We start from the raw sequence: 23,264 nt of genomic DNA on the forward strand, positions 1-23,264 counted from the left end.
AGAGTCTCCATCTTGTTCAGCTGGTTCTGGTTGGCTGTCAGTTGCAGGCTTGTTGTTTCTGGCTGGGACCCAAATGGGCTGTTCCGCATTCTCTGGAAAGACACAAGCATATCCTCGACTTTTGGTTAGCAGAGGGTGTGGTCCCTTCCATTCTCCTGTCAGGGGGTCTTTCCACCTAACCATAGGGGCTGGGGTCTGGGATGGAAAGGATCCCCAGTGTTTATAAGCTGGGCTTATCCCTTGGGAATCAAAAGTAAGAAAATTGATAGTGAAAAGGACCTCAGCCAAAGCAAGCTGTGGGTCTGAGAGCATATGATTGTTTCTTTGTCTGTCTTTGTAAGAGAAGTTTAATCGTCCTATGAGTTCTTTCAATGATTGCTTGTCCCTGTGGATTGTATGGGATACCAGTAGCAGACTGTATGTTCCAAGATTTCAGGAAGGAATTAAATTCCTGTGATGTATACGCTGGCCCGTTATCAGTCTTTATGGTCCAGGGGACACCAAGGACCAGCATGGCTGATTTAACCACCTTTATCACATTACTAGCTTTTTCTCCAGATTGGGCTGTTGCAAATACAGCCTTTGAATAAGTATCTACCACCACACAGATAAACTTAAGTTTAAGGAGTTAATGTGGGTGACGTCCACTTGCCATAGCTTATTAGGAGCAAGGCCTCGCGGGTTCGCTCCTGCTTGTTGCAGTGGGCCTAACGGGGCAAGGGGTGCACAATTCTTGCTAGAGTGCACTAGGTGTTTGCATTGGCTCATTGTTAGACTAATTCTTTAAGGATGCTAAGTTTGGGTTGTATTATTGGCCACTTCTCTACCCAGATGCTTCCTGTTTTTTCCCATTCAATGGGTATTGGGCTTGGCTTTTGTATGAGGTGAGCAGTGGCCCCTAGAATTGGGGGTGAATCTTACTTGTAGTTTCTCCATTAAAGCTGCTGGCTTGTGGAGATTTGTGATCCGTAGTAAGGACCGTTTGCATTTGTGAGAGCACATCTCTCCCTCATAAGGTCATGGAAACCTCAGCAATTAGTGGAAAGATGGTTCCCGTATCTCCATTGTCATCTCGCCAAGTTACAGGTGTGATGACCTGATCAGCCAATTTTAATCCTCCAACACCTTGGAGGTCAGGTCCGGGTGTTGTCTTCCAATGTTGTATTTTTCTTACATCCCTAGCTTTTAAGACAGTAACATCTGCTCCCATATCAATTAAACCCACAAAGGCAATGTCATCTAAATATGGGGTCAATTTCGGCCTCAGATTGAAGATAGGCATCGACCAGTTAATGGTGGTGGGACTCCCTCTTACTTGCTGGGCCGAGGGCCGCCCCACTGGGAGTTTAAAGGTTTGGTCTTGCAATCTTTTGCCCAATGAAAGCCTTTTTTACATCTGGGACACAGCGTTTTGGGCTTGCCCCATTTTGCAGCGTTTGGGCAGTTTCGCCTCAGGTGTCCTATTTCCTGGCATCCCCAACAAACTGGAGGGTCATTAGACTTCTCTGTGCTCAATTTGTTAATGGCTGCAGTTAGGGTCTGTATGAGTATATCAGCAGGGTTTACCTCCTTTGTGGCTACTATCCATTTAGAAATGTCTTCATTACGGACTGGGGCGATTGCTGCTTTTGCCTCTTTGGTAGCACCTTCCCAAGCTAATTGTTTGACCAAATTGCCTTGATCGGGGCCAGGCAGTAGTCTTTTCTCTACTGCCTCCAAGACTCTGGCAAGGGAATCGGGGAACCATCCACCTGGGCCTTGAACTAGATTTCTAAAGAGCTGACTATAATCAGGAGGATTTATATTTTTTAAGGCTTTCATTGCCAAATCTCTGACCTGATCACAATAGGCAACTACTCCAATGCAGGCCTTTTCTTGAGGATATATGTAGGTGCCACGGCTTGTAAGCATATCAAAGGTTACTGCTATTCCATAGGCACCATTATTCCTTGCCACAGTTTCAGCCTCTTCCTCATAGGAGGCTTTCCACTGTAAAAACTGTGGTCTTGACAAACATGCTTTGAGCAGTGCAACACAGTCAAAATGAGTTTGAAGGTTTGCTGCCCATTATATGAGCACGTGTTCAAAGTAGGGAGAGTCAGGACCTGACTCTTGAGAAGCCTTTTTTAGCATAGTAAGGTCATTTATGGGTGTTGGAATCCAGGGCCTGAATTCTGCAACCACTCCTACATTAACAGCAAACGTGCAGGTGGGCTGGGGTCCAGCTGCTGCCCTAAGAGCTTGGGGTGTCCGAGTACTGCCACAAATGTGGGGATCCTCACTGGGTGCGGATGGGATGACCTCGCATGAGTTACTATCTAGAGGTCCTCTAAGTTCATCCTACGGGTATGTGGGGGTGGCCGACTAGGCATTGCTACCTTGTTGGCTACCTTGTTTTTTTCACAGTCAGAGTTCTCTCTCCCTAAGTCATCAACCATTGTGAAACAGGGACCTGGAGTGTCAGGCTCTTATCACTCACAGATTCACTATGTTTGATAATCTGCACAGGATTCTGAGAGGTGGGTATCTTTCCCATGTCTGAGCGCTTAAGAGCGGCACGGCATGCCAACTCTAGCCAAAGGAAAGACACGTACAGCACGCTGCCATAACAAAGCAAATTCCTAGCACCTCAGCTGTTGATGGCATTTTGCAGGAGGTTTCCCTACGTTAGACAGATAGTGGTGTATCAGATCGTAAGTATGTCCTGTGCTTAGTGGGGGACTTCCTTGATTCGTTAGGTCAAGGCCGTATGCCCACACGGTGTCTCCAGAGCGTCACATCCCTCGAGTGAGGGAAGATGACTTGGTTCCGAATTCTGGGATGATCAGTCCCTTATGTGAATTCGCCAGGCGAACCGAAAGTAAAAGGAGAAGCCGAGAAGCGACGTACGCTTCTGGGCGGTGTGTGCCTAACCTGGGGTCACTTAGACCGAGGACAAGGACAAGGAAAGGGGTGTAGGAGGGGGTTTTGTGCCCACCCTCACAGACCCGAACAGCACACAAAACACCAAGGGGCCTTCTTGCCAAAATCCAGGGGGGACCTCCCCGAGGCCCATGCTGTCTTTCTCTCAGCCACATTGGTGCGCCAGATGTTGCCGTTGATTTCTCAACAATGTTGCAGTGGATTCGTTTCTGAGAGGAGCAGCGTGGTGGGGGCAAGAGGCGCGGAATCACCACACAGACCCCAGGAGTCGGGTGAAAGCAGGCTTGAGGCGAGCAGCCCGCAGACTCGTTTATTATTGTTGGAACAACATCTTATATAGCCAAGACCAGCCAATCCGGTCAAGGGGCGGTCTATGCCCCAGCCAATCACAGCCTGTTGCCAGGCAGGCTCCGTTGCCAGGTGGGTTTCAAAGCCATTCCTGAGTAACTGACACTCGCTTGCCAGTGGCCACCTTGGCATGGCCTTCTCATTCCACCACAGTGAAGGATGTTGCAGCTGTGATGAGCTGGAGAGGGCAGACGAGCGGAAGGGACGTGCCGTCATGTGAAGGCCTGTCACAGAGGGACGTGTCAGTCAGCCTTTAATTCTCTGCTGACACTTCGCACCAGGACGCCACTATGTTCGTGCAAGGTCTTAGAAACACACAAGCCAAATGAACGGATTCCCAAAACCAGAAGAGCCTAGTGTGTACCAGGCACGATGAGGCCGCGGGAATTCTCCCACATCTCTGAGGTCAGCTGGAAATGACAAATCCCGGGCTCTGCAACGTCCCAGGTTGAACTCCTGGAGAAGATGGAGGGTGCTGTGCTGCTGTCCAATGCCTGACCTGCTGTAGCCGCTTGAAAGACATTTGCAGTGATGAATAGAGGAAGACATGAAGTACTCGCCTCCAAGTCTGCAGGGCAGCCGTCAGGGCATGTCCTCAACACTCAGCAGCGGTAAGCCATCCGTCAGCCTGCATCGAGCAGGAAAGGTGTCGAGGGGCGGCCTGGAAGTTTGGATTCCACTCATTCCAGAAGTACATCCTGAATATCTACCACGTCCTAGAAACTGGCCTACCCAGGGCGCAAGGGAAAGGGGGATGATGTCACTGGGTTGTCATTGCTGTAGTAAACATGCCTCTTTAAAACTACATCATAAATAAGAGTGTCAGTGGTTAAATCAACAACAGGAGTCACTGTGCACTTGCTCCCCATGTAGGACCTCTGTCCAGGATCTCTGCCCTTAATGAGTTGTACTATGAGAATTAACGGTAAAACTAGTCCTCAAACAGTACTTTATACTTTGTGTGTCTGTGTGGGTGCAAATTGTTGAAATCTTTACTTAGTATAGAGTTGGTTTCTGTATATAAAGATAATTAAAAATGAATCTTAATGAAGAATGGGATGGGAGAGGGAGTAGGAGGTAGGACAGGAGTGGGGGTTGATGGGCGGGTATGGAAGAACCACTATAGTCCTAAAGCTGCAACTATGAAATTTGTATTTATTAAATAAAAGCTTTCTCAAAAAATAAAATGAAACTTCAAAAAACAAAGTTTTTTGCAGCAAAACAACTTTTCATTCCATTCTTCACCAGTTTTTTGAGGCCCCCCCGAATGCTGAACCCCTAGTCGGCAGCACCTGGAATGTGACTGCATTTGGAGACAGGATGCTTTAAAGAGTAACTAAGGTGAAATGAGGTCAGACGAGGGAGCCCGAGTGCAGTCTGCGTGGGTCTGTCCTTGTAAGAGGAAAGTTCAGCCCAAAAAGAAGAAGGTAAGGAGTGGGCACACGTTGGGGGAACCATGGGAGACATGGCAAGGAGGCCATTTGCAAGCCAAGGAGGGCAGCCTCTGCAGACACCACCCCAACTAACACCTTGACCATGGACCTCCAGACTCCAGAACCAACAGAAAACCAACTCCTGCTGTTCATGCATGCAAGCTGTGATTTTTCATTACATCAGTCCTGGTGAGCTAGTACACATGCTAACAGACCAGCTATTAAAAATTGAAATTGGGAGTAGATGTTTGACTCACTGGTTAAGACACCAGCATCCACATTAGAGTACCTAGGTTCATCTCCCAACTTTGGCTCCGGACCCTAGCTTTCTGGTAATGGAGACCCTGAGAGATAGAAGGTGGTAGACCAAGAAACTGGGTCCCTGTCACCTCTGACAGAGACCTGGACTGCCATCCTGGCTCTGGTTCTGGCCACAGCCAGAATTTGTGTGAATTTGGAGGAGTAAACAAACAGGTGGTTTGTGTGTGTGTGTCTGCCTCTCAAATAAAAAATAAATAAATGACTTAAGTTGTCCAGAAAGAAGACCGCCTCAACAGGAAGCCTCAAAATGCCCTTTGGGTTCTTTTGATGTTCAGCCAATTCACCCAGACTCTGTGCCGTGACTAATGAGAACCAGCTCAACAGAACAAATATTGACTGAACGCCAGTCACGACAAGAGGTGTTGGCAAACACATCTAGTTCTCCAAGGTCATGGGATTTGAGAAGGCAGGGACAAAAGGAAGATCTATCAAAAAAATCTAAGCTCAGCCACAAAGCAAAAGCTCCTCCCCTCTCACGTGTGGAGTCACCTGAGTCGCACTGCGGGAGTCTCTTCTAGAGTGTCTAATTAGCCAACATTAGCATGTCAAGAATCCACACACTTGGCTTATTCCCCCCTGCAGAGACAAAACTGGGACTGCTCCCTGTGGGAAATTCCCCAGCTCATAGGAGAAGACAACGGAAGATGAAAAATGCACTATAAAACCTTCTCAGTGCTGGCAGGCAGTTAAGACACTGCCAGGGACGCCCCCATCCTGTATCAAGGTGCCTGCGTTCAAGTCCCAGCTGCACTTCCGGTTCTAGCTTCCTACTAATGCACACCCTGGAAAGCAGCAGGTGGGGGCTCAAGTACTTGGGGACCAAGATTGACTTCCGGACTCCTGGCTTTAGCCTGGCCTAGCTCCAGCTGTTGCAGACATTCGGAGAGTAAATGAATGAATGGAAGATCTCTCCTCCACCCTTTAAAATAAAATAAAAATAAATAATTTTTTAGAGTCCCAGTGTCTGTCACTGGAACAGCTTCTTTTATTAAGACTACAATCAGTGGTCTGGAGAATAGGCACATTAGCAGGAAGCTGGATCAGAAGTGGAGCAGTGGGGACTCAAACTGGTGCCCATATGCAGTGCAGGCCACGGCTTTAATCTGTTGGGACACAGTGCTGGACCCAGAAAACAGAGCTTAAAAATAAGTTTATTTAAAGGCCAGTGCTGTGACATAGTGGGTAAAGCCCCCGCCTGCAGTGCCAGCATCCCATATGGGTGCTGGTTAGAGTCCTGGCTGCTCCACTTCAGATCCAGCTCTCTGCTATGGCTGGGAGGGCAGTGGAGGATGGCCTAAGTTCTTGGTCCCCTGCACCTGGATGGGAGACCTGGAAGAAGCGCCTGGCTCCTGGCTTCAGATCGGCACAGCTCCAGCCGCTGTGGCCAATTGGGGAGTGAACCAGCGGATGGAAGACCTCTCTCTCTCTCTCTCTCTCTCTGCCTCTCCTTCTCTCTCTGTGTGACTCTTTCAAATAAATAAATAAATCTTTAGAAAAAATAAAAAATAAGTTTATTTTGGCACAAAGAAATTTTGAAAATCATAGTTTTTTTGTAATATGCACTTTGCATGAACTTTTTAAAGAGCTCTCATATATAAAATTTCAAAATTTTTTGCACCAAAATCAAAGGATCTTTTACTTCCATTTTTCTGGGAAGTATCTGAAATGCCCTGCCTGCCCTTCTCCAACAGAGAAAGCCCACAGCGTGGGCTCCCAGGGTCCTCTCACCTCAGGAAAAGCCGACAGTCACTTTCAGGGACTGGCTCTGTATTTCCCTTAATTCAACCCTGCCTCACAGCCTGGACTGTCAAATCTGCAGAGCAACCTTAGGCCAAACTGCTGCCTGCCAACCTTCACCTGGCTCTTGCCCAAAAAGACAGCAGTAGGTGTCAGGTGCTCTGGGAACAAGGCTCTCGGAGAGCCAGAAGCAGGGGCTGGGATCTGTGTCAATGCACAGCCGGTGTTTGGTGCTGAAAGCAAGCCAGTGGTTCAAGGAGCACCTAACAGACACTGTGTGTTCTGTGGGGAAGAGCTCTCTGCACGAGGCCTCTCTGGGGTCTTGCTCTATCTTTGCCGTGCAACCTTGGACCTCTGTACTTTTTCGCTGGAAGAAAGCAAGGATCGGGTCCATCGGGTTCTTTTCTGCTCTGGAAATGCTACTACGGCTTCAGTTTTTCACACACACACAGACCAATCTTTAACCCGCATGAGATTGTGATTATCATCAACAGTAAGTTATTAAGGTGTCCAGGCCGGCGCCGCGGCTCACTAGGCTAATCCTCCTCCTAGCGGCGCCGGCACACCAGGTTCTAGTCCCGCTTGGGGCGCCGGATTCTGTCCCGGTTGCCCCTCTTCCAGGCCAGCTCTCTGCTGTGGCCAGGGAGTGCAGTGGAGGATGGCCCAGGTGCTTGGGCCCTGCACCCCAGGGGAGACCAGGAAAAGCACCTGGCTCCTGGCTCCTGCCATCGGATCAGCGTGGTGCGCCGGCCGCAGCGCGCCGGCCGCGGCGGCCATTGGAGGGTGAACCAACGGCAAAGGAAGACCTTCCTCTCTGTCTCTCTCTCTCACTGTCCACTCTGCCTGTCAAAAAAATAAATAGATAAATAAAATAAAATAAAAAGGTGTCCAGATTGGAAATACTGTTTTCCAAATTTAAGGTAAAGACTCCTCCTTCCTTTTTGGCACTGTGGAGTCTCCCATCTTCGGAGGTGTTACAGGTTGAGCTGTGTCTCCAGGAAAATTCTGCTCATAGGTAGAAGTGCCGACCCCAGCACCTCAGCACGTGGCCTTATTTGGAAGCAAGGTCTTGGCAGTTGCAACTGGTTCCGATGAAGTCATACAGGAGCAGGGTGGGCCCCGATCCAAACAAGCGGTGTTTTTATTAAAAGGGGAAGTTTGGAGACAGGCACGTGGGGTGGATGCCATGGGAGGACTGGTGCTCTGCTGCCACCAGCCAAGGAATGAGAGGAGGCTGGAGAGAGGCCTGGATAGCGCCTTCCCCAGCACCACCAGAGGGAGCCGGGCCATGCTGACACCTGGATTCAGACTTCCAGCTGCAGAAGCCAATGAAAATGCTGACTGTGCCACCCAATCTGGGGGACTTTGTTACGGGCTCTAGCAAAGCAGACCATGAGGTAAAACCCATTTCTCACCACAGCAGTGGGAACGCCAGCTCCTTGCTTTCCCAGCATTCTCTGGGTTGGGCTGATCAGGTACACTTGCAGCAGGTGCGGGAACAGGGACTGTGCAAATCCAGCCAGATGACAGACAGTGCAGCTTGCAGGAACAGCCAGGACAGAAGCTGCAGCCGCAGCCACAGTTAGCAGGGATCATCAGAAGCGTCCCTGCGTCAGTGGTGGAACCTGTCCCCCACGGCACGGGCATTAGTGTCTCCCCAGGACCAGTTCTGCAGCCTGACTTTGCAGGATGCTCCGGCTCTGACCCTTCTGGAGATTTCCTAAGTTACCCAACAAGTGCTCATAAATTTCCTTTCACCTTCAAGTGAGGAGGCACCTACTGCTTGCCTAGAACAGCTTCTGATGATACAGTATGTCCTCGGTCTTTGTCAGTGTTGAATAAACTCGGAACTGACACAAATATATTATCCATATCATACAACTTTCCAAAAATTTCAACGTAATATATAAATATTTTGTGAATATCAAAATAACAAGTCCTGGACCAGGCACCTGGTCTAACAGTTCAAACACCAGTTAAGATGCCCACATCCATCCATATTAGAGTACTTGGGTACAAGTCCCAGCTCTGGCTCCTGACTTCAGCTTCCTGCTAAAGCAGACCTTGGAAGGCACAAGGCGATGACCCTGCCAGTCACATAACCACATGAAAGACTCAGACTGAGTTCCCAGCTCCTAACTTGGGCCTGGCTCAGCCTTGGCTGTTGTAGCCATTTGAGGAGCAGACCAGTATATGAAAGATCTCTCTCTCTCTCTCACTAACACTCTCTAATAAATAAATCATTTTTTAAAAACTAGAAATTATTTGCATTTCATGTTTATTACATCAATATAGCAGTGTCACATTATGTCACCTAGCAGTGTCTTGGGATATGCCTTCCTGGTATTCCAGTTTTCCCAGAGATTTCCAAAACTAGAGTTGGAAAACACAGGAAGCAACGGTTGAATATAGTTTTTCCCCTGTGCAGCTCCCAATGAAACATGATTGTCATCCCCATGTATTGGAAGATGGGGCAGAGCCCTTGTCCCTAGATCAATGCTATCACTCAGGAACCTTGAGGGGCGTGGGAGCATGTGCTTATAATGCAGGGTTACCCCCGCGTTTTGCCTCTTCCTCAATATGCTCAATGCGACCTTCAGCCATGAGGCCCTCACCAGAGGCCGGGCAGAGGCCAGCACCACAATGTGGAACTTCCCATGCTCCAGAACCAAGAGCTGATACATCTCTTTCCGTAATTCACTCATAAAATCACTCATTCTGTTACAGCAACAGAAAATGGACTAAGACCCAGGATGTGAACCCAGACACTCTGACTTTAATACACATGAACACAGCTCTCTGGAACAATACTAAATAGTGTCGCTCCCCCTCTTCGTGGAGGAACGACACAGGACCCTGCGCTGTTCTTTTGTCTGCTCGGCCCTCCCCGGGTTTGCTGCTGGTTCTTCCCGGGTTGGCTACTGTCCCTTCCACCTCCGTGGAAGGGCGGTTCCCCCTGCCACTTTCCCCACTTCCGCAGGGGAGCGGCACACCGCCGGCCGGCTCTCTCGGGGGCTGCACAGGTGTTCCCCTTAGATGTTCCTGGTGCATGCCGTCTCTCTCCTCCTTTATAGTCCTCCTCCGCCAATCCTAACTCGGCTGTCCACACGCCGAGTACGCTGCTCTCCTCCAATCAGGAGTAGGTCCTACAGTTTATTGGTTGAACTGGAGGCAGCTGCGTAGAAGCTGTTTTCTCCTCTCCCAGCGCCATATTGTGGGAAAGCAGATGCATAGAATAAGTCTTAATTCCAGTAACTTAGTCTAGTCCGAGTTGCTCCCCACAAAATAGAAACCTTTTCAAAAGGTACTGACAAGGAAAAACAATCAAAATTTCTGATTCTGATCTGGTTACACAATCTCCTTGTCTATTTGTCTGGGGGAAGTTCTGTGTATCCTTCCCTGAAGGAAGAGAACTGGACAGGGAACCGGCCTAGAGGAAATTGATGTAAACAGCAAAATGATTTAGGGTACAAATTGTTCAGGCAACAGCAAAGCTGGGACTTAATTTATCTGAGAAATGATATTGTGTCAGCTTCACTTATAAAACCAAATTCATTTTTAAAAGTGTTAGCCATTACAAATTCCGAGATACTTTGTAAAGCTTCTGTTTGGCAAACGAGAACAGTTGGAAAAAATAAATATGTGCAGTGAAAAGAGCTAAAATATCTTGTTCAAAAAAGATATGATGGTAGCTGTGAAAACGAAGTATCAGAACAAATGTCCGTTCCCATGTTTGGCAGAGATGTCATCATCAGAGTTAGAGCATTTTTTAGAAAAATGTCGGGAGGAAGCCCAGGCAACCAGCGAGTGACAATTCACCTGCCGGAATTGCTATGTGAGGATCAGCTAGGTCACTGGAACCTGCCTCCCCAGCCCCGGGGAGGACTCCTTTCCTGCAGCATTTACAGCTGAAACCAAGCACCTCCCTGCTGGTCTGTCCAGAATCGGATCAAGTTCTCCCTGCAAGTCTGTCCAGAATTAGATTAAGATCTGCTGATTCATCACCTCTCACACTGAGCTTGGGATGGAGCCAAGGGAGCTCTCTCCTGGCCTGGCCTGGATGGGACACGGCACTTCTCTGGGTCTTGGCTGTCTCACAAAGTTCAGGGGCCACCTGCCTGACCCTGCCTGACCTTTGATGGCTGTCAGTAAAGGCCAAGTTGCTCCTGAAATCCCCGCCAAGTCCCCACAGATCTTGTAGCTGAGCTGCCATCCTGCCCCTCCCCACCCCTGTGAGGAAGCTGAGGGATCTGACACTTGCTGAGACCAAGGTTAGAGATCAACAAGGCTCCAGTGAGGCTCAGGAAAACGACTGGCCCAAAGCCACCAAAGCTAACCCTGTTCCATGCCCCAGGGCTTCCACTGCAAGTATGTCCATCTCCTCTAGAAAGCACTTGATCACAATGGGCAAGCACCAGACAGGACCCTAACGTACGTCAACAAAACGATGGGTAACATAGCCATATAGTATTGCATAGCTACAAAATAATGTCCAACGACATTATACGTATAACGTTTTTCAAGGTTTATTTATTTATTTTTATTTATTTGAAAGATTGAGAGAGAGATGGAGAAAGAGAGAAAACCACTTATTCACTCTCCAAATTCCTGTAGCAGCCAGGACTGGGCCAAGCCGAAGCCAGGAGCCAGGAACTCCACCTGGGTCTCCGACATGGGTAGCAGGAATACTTGAGTCATCACCTGCTGCCTCGCACAGTGTGTATTAGCAGAAAGCTAGATAGGAAACAGACATGAGACTTGAATCCAGAACTCTGACATGAGTTAAGCCACTGCACTACAACACCCACCCCACACAGACATAATGCAGGTCAGAGCACAAGACAGCTCAGAACTCAGAAACCATAACTGAAACCCTGCAAGTGAATAAACCCTGCAAACAACATTGTCATCCTCTGAGATGCTGCTGAAGATGCCCATGGCCCTGGGTTTGAGTCTCAGCTCCACTCCCAATTCCAGCTCCCTGCTAACACGCACACTAGAAGATAGCTGGTGATGGCTCAAGTACTTGGGTCCCTGCCACCCATGTGGGAGACTCGGATGGAGTTCCGGGCTCCTGGATTCAGTCTGGCTTAGCCCTGCCTGTTGAGAGCAATGGGGAGTGAGCCAGTGGATGCGAGCTCTGATAGATAGATAGATAGATAGATAGATAGATAGATAGATGCATACATACATACATATATACATACATAATCTGTCTCTTTCTCTGTTTCTCTCTCTGCCCCTCAAAAATAATGAAAATTTTTGGGCCGGCGCCGTGGCTCACTAGGCTAATCCTCCACCTTGCGGAGCCTGCACACCGGGTTCTAGTCCCGGTCAGGGCGCCAGATTCTGTCCCGGTTGCCCCTCTTCCAGGCCAGCTCTCTGCTGTGGCCCGGGAGTGCAGTGGAGGATGGCCCAAAGTGCTTGGGCCCTGCACCCTATGGGAGACCAGGAGAAGCACCTGGCTCCTGCCATCGGATCAGCGCGGTTCGCCGGCTGCAGCGCACCAGCCGCGGCGGCCATTGGAGGGTGTACCAACGGCAAAAGGAAGACCTTTCTCTCTGTCTCTCTCTCACTGTCCACTCTGCCTGTCAAAAAAATAAAAATAAAAATAAAAAATAATGAAAATTTTTAAAATAAATAATGTTTATGTCATGCTCTAGACAAAGCATTTTACAAATGCGATCTTATTTACTACTCACCACAGCTTCATAAGGTAGGCATGGTTATTACCTCTGTTTCACAGCGTAATTACAAACCTTTCTCAAGGTCACGCTGCTCTGCTAGAAGTCAGTTGCCTAAGGAGATCCTACCAGGGTAGTAAGAGACTGAAACAAAGTTTCCAGTTTACCTCACTGTGGACTTGATATCTCTTGGTCAGAGATTAATCAAAGCTTCACAGCCAGAATCTCCTCTCCTTCCCTAGGCAACCAAGCGATCAAAACATTGGAATTAAGGATATTTTAATGGAAAAATAAAGTCCAAGCACAGAGTGGCTTCTGCTTTTCTGAGGCAGGACTTTTCTTCCCTTTCCCCTAAAAAAGAGCCTACACCAGGGGTGGACAGTGACCTAGCAGGTGCCAGTCAGGGTCTATTTGTTGGGAACATGAAGCCCCAGCACTGACACACATACGTGGAAGGTGGTAGCTTTGGGATCCGCAAGGAGGGAAGGCCTATACTTCCGGGAATGGAGAGTCCCTACCCGCACTTCCGGGGAAGAAAAGTCCTTGTCAAGGTCCCCACGGGTGCCTAAAGGCCAACCAATGAGGATCAGACCCGCCTCAACCTTTAACCCCCGTGCCCTGTATCTATAAAAGGAGCCCTCCCAACCTCTGATGCGTGACTTCCCCAGCCCCCGCTCTGTTGGGACCGGGGAACTCCGCCCGGGAGCGGAACCCCAATAACAGCTTGTGAATTAATTGATTCGTCTGCCTGGGAAGATTTGTTACGCGCCGGACACCTTGCAGAAGGGACCAGAACAAAGTCACTGTGTAGAAGCTCATAGCCAGGCCTCCGGACCGCCTGCTCCCCATATTGGGAACGTCATATGAACTTCAAAGACAGGAATCCAGACAGCGTGCTCACGGGGTCCCCATTGCGGTGCAGAGTTAAGCCGCCACGTTTGATGAAGACACTGACATCCCAGATCAGAGCCACGGTTGGAGTGCTGGTTGTCCCACTTCCAACCCAGCTTCGTGTTAATAAACCCGGGAAGGCAGCGAAGAATGGCCCAATTGCTTAGGCCCCTGCCAACCGTGTAGGAGACCAGTTCCTGGCTCCTGGCTTCAGTCTGCCCCAGACTTTCTCTGTCTCTGTCTCTCTTCCACTTTGCCTTTCAAATAAATTTAAAAAACAGAAACAGAAACAACCATGAGCCCACAGCTAGAGACATAGAGGAAATCTGGAAGCCTTTCTCTACATCACTCCTTCTTGCGAATCTCTGTGCTCCTGCTGTGGTATTCTCTGTTACTCCAGACCAGCTTCCTCTACCTTTTCTGTAACAAGGTAGAAGGCAGCCACGACTACTCCCAGGATTTATACATCCCAGCTCATGCGCCCAACAAGAAGTCTATACCCAGCTTTTACTCCCAAACTTAAAATCTCAGGAAAGGGACTGAATGGTCTAGCTTGGGTCAAATGCTCCAGACTAAACAAATGTGTGGGAGGTCAAGGGTATGTTGAGCATGGCAGCTCCTACTACAACTAGACGAATGGATGGGACAAAAAAGAAACTAAGAGAAAAGGGATGGTGGACAACCCGGGGCATCTACCACATGGCCTAACTTAACCAATCCTTTGACAAAGGGGAAAACATCGGCTTGGGAATTACAGCATCCAGCTCCATTATCTACCAGCTGTGCAATCTTGGGCAAGCGACAATGGTGTCCCTGAGAAGATTAAACCAAAAAAAGGGGAGGGGGCAAAAAAGCACCTCATACAGGGCCTGGTACACTTAAACACTGAATAGTTCTAACCTTATTTTGAACATCAAACAATAATGGGACTAGGAGTTCTTTCCTCATAATGAATGTTTTGCTGACACAGAGGTTTTCCTAAGCTATTCAGCCTGCCAACTCATGGCATTTCACTAGAGCATCTCATGCCTTCAAAAATTTATTTTCAGGATGAGCACTTGGCACAGCAGTTCAGACACTACCTGAGATGCCCTTATTCCATATCAGAGTGCTTGGGTTCAAGTCCTATCTCCTCTGCTTCTGGCTAATGGGTACTCTGAGAGGCAGCAGATAATGGCTCAAGTGTTAAAAGCCAGTTTCTGGCTTCTGCCTTCAACCTGGCCCAGCTCTGCCCTGCCTGTTGCAGGCATTTGCAGAGTGAACCAGCGATGGACGATCTCCATCTCTGTCTCTTTTGCCTTTCAAATAAATATATTAAAACTTTTTTTTCACAAATACACATAAGTTATATTACTTCTTTTTGTTTTTTTTTTTTTTAAAAAAAGAAGAAGAAGGGGGAAGAAATGGCAAACTGAGGATGCCCAAACTAAACCTTCTCTATGAATCAGATAACAGCAATTGTTGTCTTGTTTGCATTTATTGAATGATGAACAGTAAGTGTGGACATTTGCCAGTGATAAGCTGTAAGTAAGGCAGCTCCTAAGAGACCAAAAGGCTTATCGGGTTCTGGGCAGGTGGGAGGGGGCCTCCTAGCTGTCAGGAGACAAGTGGGAAGCTTCTCTTTCCGGTCTCTTTTCTTGGAGCAAAAACAGCAATTTCTTGTTTTATGAAACCCTGGACTGTCTCAAATACACATCTGATTTAGCGCCTTGAACTCATTGGTTTCATGTCACCTATATCTAAATGGCATTTTCAGAAAACGAAGAAACAGATACTGAGTTTGAACACAGCACCTCAATCTCAAAAAGTTTATCAGTTTGACATATCTTGGCTTAGGATTCCCAGGATTTCCTAACACCAGAACCGAGCTAACTCCCTTCTCCAAGGCTGAATGAAGACCAGAGAAATTGCTCCATCTACAGTACTTGCTGGAAATTGTGCATGTGCATCTGCAACTCAGAATTAAAGCAGCATTTGTGTTTCCAAAGATTTGTAAGCAATAACCTATATTTTTTTAAAAAATAAGATCATCTTTTTTAAAAATTTTATTTCCATTTATTTATTTTCACTTTATTTGAAAGGCAGAGAGAAGAGTGAGATAGCTAGACCAACCCAGAGAGATCCGGTTTACTCCTTAAGTGCCCACAACAGCCAGGATTGTGCCAGGCTGAAGCCAAGAACCAGGAATTCCATTCAGGTCTCCCATGTGGGTGGCAGGGACCCAAGTACCTTAGCCATCACCTACTGCCTCCCGGGCACATTAATAGGAAGCTGAGTCAGAAGCAGAGGAGCCAGGACTCACTCAGGCACTCTGATGTGGGCTGTGGGCATCACAGTCAGCAATTTAACACCTGCACCGAATAGCTGCCCAAACAATCCACATTTCATTAACATTCTGTATTTGTAAAATTTACCTCTGGTAGATTTATCCAGAGCCTAAAATTTTAGCCCACATTTTATGATGGGAAAAGACTCAAGACTTCCTCCTTAAATCAAAATATTTTAAATCAGCATATCCTCTTCAGCATTAAAAAAAAAACACTGGGTGCTCATTGTGACAGTACTGGATACCTACCCAGCACAGGAAACCCTTTTAAAATAGCCCCACAATCACCACATACAGAAGACAAGGAGTAAGCTCACAAACTTTATGGACAGTCCTCACTGAGATGTGTCTGATTTCTATTTCTACCCCCATTGGTAAGTTATAGAGATATGTTTCTGAAACAATGCAGACCAAGCCTGCCTTCTATAACAAAATGCTCTTTCAAAGAAATGACAATGGTCATTTTCTTGACTTCTACTTAAACTTTCGCAATAATTCCAACAAGGCACCTATTGAAGACCTTCCTCTAGTGTGTGCCTGTCTTCTGACACTTCCTACTGAGAACTGAACTGAGTAAGCCAGCACAAGACGCACAGGAACTTCCGGTGGCAGGACGAGGAGTGAGCTTCCCTCAGAAATCACATTGCAGCATTGGCTTCTGCTCTAAAAACATCAGAAAACGAACCATTTCTCTAAGATGTTGCACTTGCAATCTTACACATTGTTAAGAAACTGGTGCAGTTTTAGCCAGGTGGCCGCATGGCCCAGCTACCTGAGCCAGGCTCCACCCCCATCCTAATGGGATTCGCTGCTCCTGCTTCCCTGCCCGCCCTCAGGTGAAGTTTTAAAAGGACCTGTTCCTGAACACGTGCTCTCTTGGCTCTTGGTTCCCCTCTCTTGGCTCTGCTCTCTTGGCTCCTCTCCTCCTCTCATCTCTCGTCTCTCTCTTCTCTCCTCACTAGCTCCTCTCCTCTCTGTTTCTCTCTTACACTCTCTTTCTCTCTTTTCCTTCGCCGCCCCTTCACTCCGGTCTGTAGGGTGTTCCCCAATAAACCCTTTCCCTTACTCCGGTGTCCAGTGTGTTTTGCGATGGCTAACATTAATATATAACACATCATTTCCGTTTTTCTTTTGAAGTCACACTTACCTAAGCAGTGCTACCATGGGCCAGCACTGATCTTAAACAGGACTGATTGTAATAAGAGTGGATTTGCTAATGCTACTCAGGAAACTTTTTTTTTCTTGGCAAGCAGAAAGGTCATGAGAGGGCTTTTACAGAAGTAAACTGAAGAAAATGGCTTTCAAATTGGACCTGATGTGAACAGCAACTTCCTACACTCAAGTAAAAATGAGTCACGAAGAGATAAAGTCCGCTAGAATTATCTTTGTCGTGTTAATTGACATCCTGCACCAAAGACCGCATAAGATAAATAGGACAGCAGAGCAGAGCAAAGCAACCTCCCACCCCGATGCTAACCTCCTGCTGTGACAGTGACATCGGAAATGGCCCCCTAAAATATATATCAAAATGCGGCCCATTAACGTTCCCCAGAAGTGCCATCTGGGGTGCCACCTATGTTACCGGAATTTGGGGTGCCATGTGACATCACCACGTGCTTATTAATAAATCCTCAATATTAATAAGCCCGAGAGGCTTCTTGCCTAATATTTAGAGAATTCTAAATACCGGCACATATAAACGAGGCAGCATGGTACATTTTAAGCTTTTATTTAGTGAGAAAGATGGGTAGGAGAGTAGAGCTTTATCAAAGAGAGAGAGAGGTAAATCTGGGTTCGAACCGAGTACCAGGAACCAGCCACGTGGAGGAGCATCTAGGCCAGGAAGCCTAGGGCCGGTGGCCCGAAGACCACGCGCCCTGGAGGCGCAGGGCTACAGCAAGCACCCTCCTGGCTAGAGGCCAGGATAAAGAAGAGAAGGGCCGGACACACGGTGTCCCAGGCTTTTAACCCACTTCCAAAGGGGAGTGGTTAATTAACCTGATTGGCTGGTGGGCACCCAGGTGTGGCCAGGTCATGAGGTCACACAGGGGTGTGGCAAAGGTGTGGTCTTCCAGCTCACAAACCTAATTGATCTTTTTTTTTTTTTTTTGACAGGCAGAGTGGACAGTGAGAGAGAGAGACAGAGAGAAAGGTCTTCCTTTGCCGTTGGTTCACCCTCCAATGGCCGCCGCGGCCGGCGCACCGCGCTGATCCAAAGGCAGGAGCCAGGTGCCTCTCCTGGTCTCCCATGAGGGTGCAGGGCCCAAATACTTGGGCCATCCTCCTCTGCACTCCTGGGCCACAGCAGAGAGCTGGCCTGGAAGAGGGGCAACCGGGACAGAATCCGGCACCCCGACTGGGACTAGAACCTGGGGTGCCGGCGCCGCTAGGCAGAGGATTAGCCCAGTGAGCCGCGGCGCCAGCCCCTAATTGATCTTAACCTGTGTGCCTGCCTACTTCAACAGGAGACGTGCAGCCCAGGCCCTTGCTTGGCTGAGGATGTGCATCGAAGAGGTTGGTCTTGGGATCCACCTCTGGACAATGTGGTTTACACAATCCTGCAAAGGGGTTCAAGTGAAAAACATTCTTTTTTTTTTTTTTCCTATTTCTTCCTGCATGTAGTCAGCTACAGCTTGTCAAACACTGGGTAACAGGACAAGAAGTACTTGCCACGCAGGGTACCTGACAAAGCCCCGCACGTGTGGTGTGGCCGTCAGCACGACTGTGGTGCCTGCGGCTCAGGGACCGCGGACTCTCCCCTGATGGGAATCAAGGGTGCTGTGGAAGGACGCGGAAGAGGAGCAGGAGCTGCCGCTTGCCCGCACACCCTCTGCCCTCAGAGTAGCCCCCGGTTAGTGCAAGCACATGGGAACTCCCTCAAGTGTGTATTTGGGGAAATATCTTTGCCCTCTCCCCACACGCTGGCAAAAAACACTTTGGAACACTCCAAATAGGAACTATTTCAATTTTGAGACAACGTGTGGACCTGAGGGATTTCAAGAAGTGGAACTAACGGAGCACACTTGAGACAAAGGCTCAGTGAGCAGAGAGAGGGTCAGCGCTCTGCAGCCACTCTGAGCAGCCTTGGGGCTCCTCTCTTTCTAATTTTCCCTCCCAAATACCACTGCTCTCTCACTTTCCATCAGCTCTCCGTCTCCTCCACTCCCCTCTGGGTTGATCCTTCTGACTATTTATATCACATGAAATTTCTTGTGTCCTTGGAGACCTATAAAGTTAAGCCAGACTATTCCCAGCTCCATCTCTGATCCGTGAAGTTTAGCTTCGATGCACATTAAAATCACCTGGAGCCAGTGCCGCGGCTCACTAGGCTAATCCTCCACCTTGCGGCGCCGGCACACCAGGTTCTAGTCCCGGTCGGGGCGCCGGATTCTGTCCTGGTTGCCCCTCTTCCAGGCCAGCTGTCTGCTGTGGCCAGGGAGTGCAGTGGAGGATGGCCCAAGTACTTGGGCCCTGCACCCCATGGGAGACCAGGAGAAGCACCTGGCTCCTGCCATCGGATCAGCGCGGTGCGCCGGCCGCAGCACACCGGCCGCAGCGGCCATTGGAGGGTGAACCAACAGCAAAGGAAGACCTTTCTCTCTGTCTCTCTCTCTCACTGTCCACTCTGCCTGTCAAAAAAAAAAAATCACCTGGAGCTCTTCTTAAACTTGCCAATGCCAAGACTTCATGCTCAAAGATTCTAATTTAGCCAAGGGTCCTGGCATTAAAACGTCCTAGAAGCTCCTCAGGTGATTCTAATCTATTACTGAGGCTAAGAATTATTGTTTCAAGGCCCCAGCATGTCCAGAAGATGTGCTCTCTGCATCGGAAACAGGTTCTCGACTCTGCAGCCATCTGCCTGGGCCACAGGGAGTAAGATCCTAGAGAAAGTGTTCACTACAGTGAGTCCCACACCCTCAGGAGTAAACCCAATGCAGAATTAAATGCAGACGGAGTTTGGCCTGGTAATTAAGACACCGCTTGCAAGGTGCCCACATCTCACACAGGAGTGCCTGGTTTCAAGTCCTGGCTCTTCTCCCATTTCTAGCTTCCTTCTAATGCACACCCAGGGAGGTTCAAGTAATTGGGTCCCTGCCACCTCTATGGGAGACTTGGAATGAGTCCCTGGCTCCCAGGTTTGGCTCCCATGTTGTGGGCATTTGAGGAGTGAACCAATGGATGGGAGCTCTCTCTCTCTCCTCTCTCTCTCTCAATCACTCTCGCTTCTCTCTTTCTTCCCCCACCCCAAATAAATAAAAATTTTTAAACATATATTTTAAAAAAGACTTAAATATCTGATATCATTGTGGAAACTACAGTCTAAAAAGGAGTCCCTTTTCCCCCCTGGCACTTTGTCCAGCCAAGGTGACTTGTGTGTCTTTTGTGGGAAGGCACCGATAGTCCTTTGGTCAAATGGAGAGTATAAATAAAGCTCATCTATAAAACACAGTAGAGAGGAGGCGGCAGCTCCAGCTCTCAAAGGCACAGCTCTTGCTGCAGAAGCCCCGCAGCTGGATCTTAGGGGTCATGGGAGGAAGCAGCGAAGGGCCCTTTACGCAGTAGTGAATACATGGTTTGACGAAGGAAGAGAAATCTCCACTGTCTTTCAGGTTGACTGAGATTTCCATGTGAGAAAAAGCGGCTAATTACTGTTGCTAGCACCGTCTTGCCTAGGAAGGGAAATCGCCGCTTAGTAAGCAGTATTGCTGTAAGGTGACAGTTTATAGACACATGGAAGCACACCTCAAGCACAAATCACATTTTGCATAGCTATTCACCACCCAGACACGTAGTCTTTGTTGATTACAGCAGCAGTGAACTACTTCAGTTCCTTTTGGCCAGAGACAGAAGGGATTTCTTATCCTCACGAATCGAGGAGTGAGCTATTCCTGTGAATCGGCCACTTCTAGTGAGTCCGTGGCACGTTCCTTCCGGTAAGGTCTGGTGCTCTCCCTACTCCTACGCAGTGCAGTGCTAACAGCTTTTCTGGAATACGATTATGAAAGCACCACCCCCTCCCCGTGTGGCATTTGGGTTCTGAACTTGTCCTCACCCCAGCTTTGCTCTAATTAACCAAGTAGTGTATTTTCTTTTGTGTGTGTTTTTTTTTTTCTGGCTTTCTAAAATGGGGTGTGAAAATTTATTGTTGGAACAATGCTCTCTAAATACACTTTGGGGCTTTAGCAAATTCTACCTCCTCTGTGGAGTCAGAGGTTTTTGGAGTCTAGCTTCCACTCCCAATGACAGAAAACACTTTAGTTCTTTTTTGTCCATTTCTCTCTTTTGAAGATTTATTTTATTTATTTGAAAGACAGTTACAGAGAAAGAGGGGGAAATAGAGAGTGAGAGAGAGCGAGATCTTCCATCTGCTGGTTCACCCTCACAAATGGCTGCAACTGCCAGGGCTGGGCCAGGCCAAAGCCGGGGGCCAGGAGCTTCTTTCAGGTCTCCCATGTGATTGCGGGGGCCCAAGCACTTGGGCCATCTTCCACTGCTTTCCCGGGCCATAGCAGAGAGCTGGATCAGAAGCGGAGCAGCTGGGACTTAAACAGGCGCCCACAGGGGATGCCAGCACTGCAGGCAGCCATTTAACTCATTACACCACAGCACCGGCCCCCAGTGCTTTAGTTCTGAAGTCACCAACCTCTCTGGCCCATGCGATTCAAGTCTATGTATAAGCATCAGAAAATCACATAAAGGAAAACAGAGAACAGAGAGGAAAGGTAAGCAAACAGAGGCAAGAGGGGAAGAGGAAAAACCGAAACACAGCATAGAGTGGAAAGGCATAGTAGATGCCCCCAGGGACGGCTCTAACATAACTGCTCTCGTAACATTTAGCAGGGGAACCTCCCTAGATGGAGTTCATCGTTCTTCCAGCAGCTACTAACAACTGGTAGAATATTCTAAAAGTTCACATCACTTCCACTGTAAAAACAGCAAGGTGTGTAGTAGTACAGTGTGGTAGGCTGTGCAGTAGTGTTGCATGAAAAACATGGAATTTGAAGGCAGAAGGTCGCTTCAGGCCACAGCACTCGGAGACCTTGGTTAACTCACTTAACCTTTGCATCTCAGTGTCCTCATCCGGTGAGACACCTGCCACACAGGATTGCTCTAGCACAAACTAACCGAGCACGTGGAAGGGCAAGTTTTCATTTAAACCATGGGCAGAGAGATGGTTAATGTATTTGTATTTCAGGAATTATGAGAGCCAAAGGACAAATACACACAAGAAGCAAAATCAAGGTACACTTGCTTTATGGTATTAGATTACATCCACGTACTCAAGTATCTACACATATTTCCTATCAAATGTGTGTCATGAAACAAAATGGTATTTAAGGAAACTTGAGTATTTTTCAAATAGTTGAAAGACTGCATGCTCTGGTTCAAACAGGATTTGGCTTCCAACTCATGTAGGACTTTAAACCCCAAAATCCTGAGTTAATGGACTAAAGGGGTGGGAACCTAATTTAGTTATGGCATTAAGGAGGTGTGGCCTGGTGGGAGGTCCTTGGGCCATTGGAGGCGAGCCTTGGTGAAGCAGTTCTCCCCAGAAGGCTGGTTATGAATGGCTGAGTCGGGCCTAGCTGCTCTCTCTGCTCGTGGGCTTACCTTGTAATCCTTCCTCCACCCACTCACCAGTACCACTGGCCACTCTCACCAGAGACCAAACCAACCAATGGTCCACCCACCTCGGATTGTGAACCTCCAGAACCATGAGCCAAAATAAACCCCCTTCACTCACAAGTAGCCAGGTATTTTCTTGTAGTAACAAAAAGCCGACTATTGCAAGAGATGAGCTATTTCCAGAGAGATTCGAAGACAGAATTTGAGTCAGACTAGCCAGTGAGAGCTACAGAGGAACAGGTTTGGAATCAGTATAATAAAATGTGTCAGCATTTAGAGCTGTTTGAAAATGGGTAGACTCTCCGTAAGGGAATGAAGAATGACCAACTATCAGTGGAGGCTTCGAAATTCAGTGGGATCAGAAGGCAAGCTCCATGAGGCAGAGAGGTGTTCCTGTTTTAGTTCTTGATGTAACCCTGTGCCTAAGTAAGGCTGTGCACACAGAACATATCCAGATATGATGAACAAGAAAAAGAGCATACCTTGCGATTGCTGTGCACTGGCCCCCTGCTAGGTCTCGTCCAGTTACTTCTCTCCGTCCCAGGAAGAACTGAAGGAAGAGACAGAGATAATGGTAGGCAGAGTAGAAAGAAAATCACACTCAAGGAGTAAGCACCAGTAAGCTGAGAGAGAATAGCTTCAATCTTTTATACTATCTGGAGGCATGGGTGATGGTCTCTGGAATGGGGGAATAATTGAATATTCAAAATGGGTGGAGCTGGAGGCAGGGGGCTTGAGTGCCACCCACCCCCTTACCCTTTCTTAGAAATCTCAGAAGTTTCATGGTACCAGAGGTTTTATGGGAGTGAGAGTGTCAGCCATGCTCAGTTTATGACGACATTTTAATGACATAAAGGTCATGGGGGGACACAGCCTGAAGTCAAATTTGGATTTCAAGTTGGTTCTAAGTTTGCCACATAGTGGAACTTGTGGTTTCCAGTGCTTGGGAAAAGGAGGGGAGTAGTTTGGGCAGTG

General features: G+C 48.1%; 1 long non-coding RNA gene across 1 annotated transcript; it reads right to left on the reverse strand.

The window, feature by feature from the left end:
• Positions 1 to 3,190: 3,190 nt before the first annotated feature.
• LOC138843800 (uncharacterized) lies at positions 3,191 to 22,895 on the reverse strand. Its single transcript, XR_011378799.1, has 2 exons — positions 22,772 to 22,895; positions 3,191 to 3,998 (listed from the first exon to the last, which is right to left on the reverse strand). It is a non-coding gene; the product is annotated as an uncharacterized lncRNA (long non-coding RNA).
• Positions 22,896 to 23,264: the final 369 nt, after the last annotated feature.

The sequence above is a fragment of the Oryctolagus cuniculus genome, chromosome 9 (genome assembly GCF_964237555.1).
Source record: "Oryctolagus cuniculus chromosome 9, mOryCun1.1, whole genome shotgun sequence".
NCBI classification, from domain to species: domain Eukaryota; kingdom Metazoa; phylum Chordata; class Mammalia; order Lagomorpha; family Leporidae; genus Oryctolagus; species Oryctolagus cuniculus.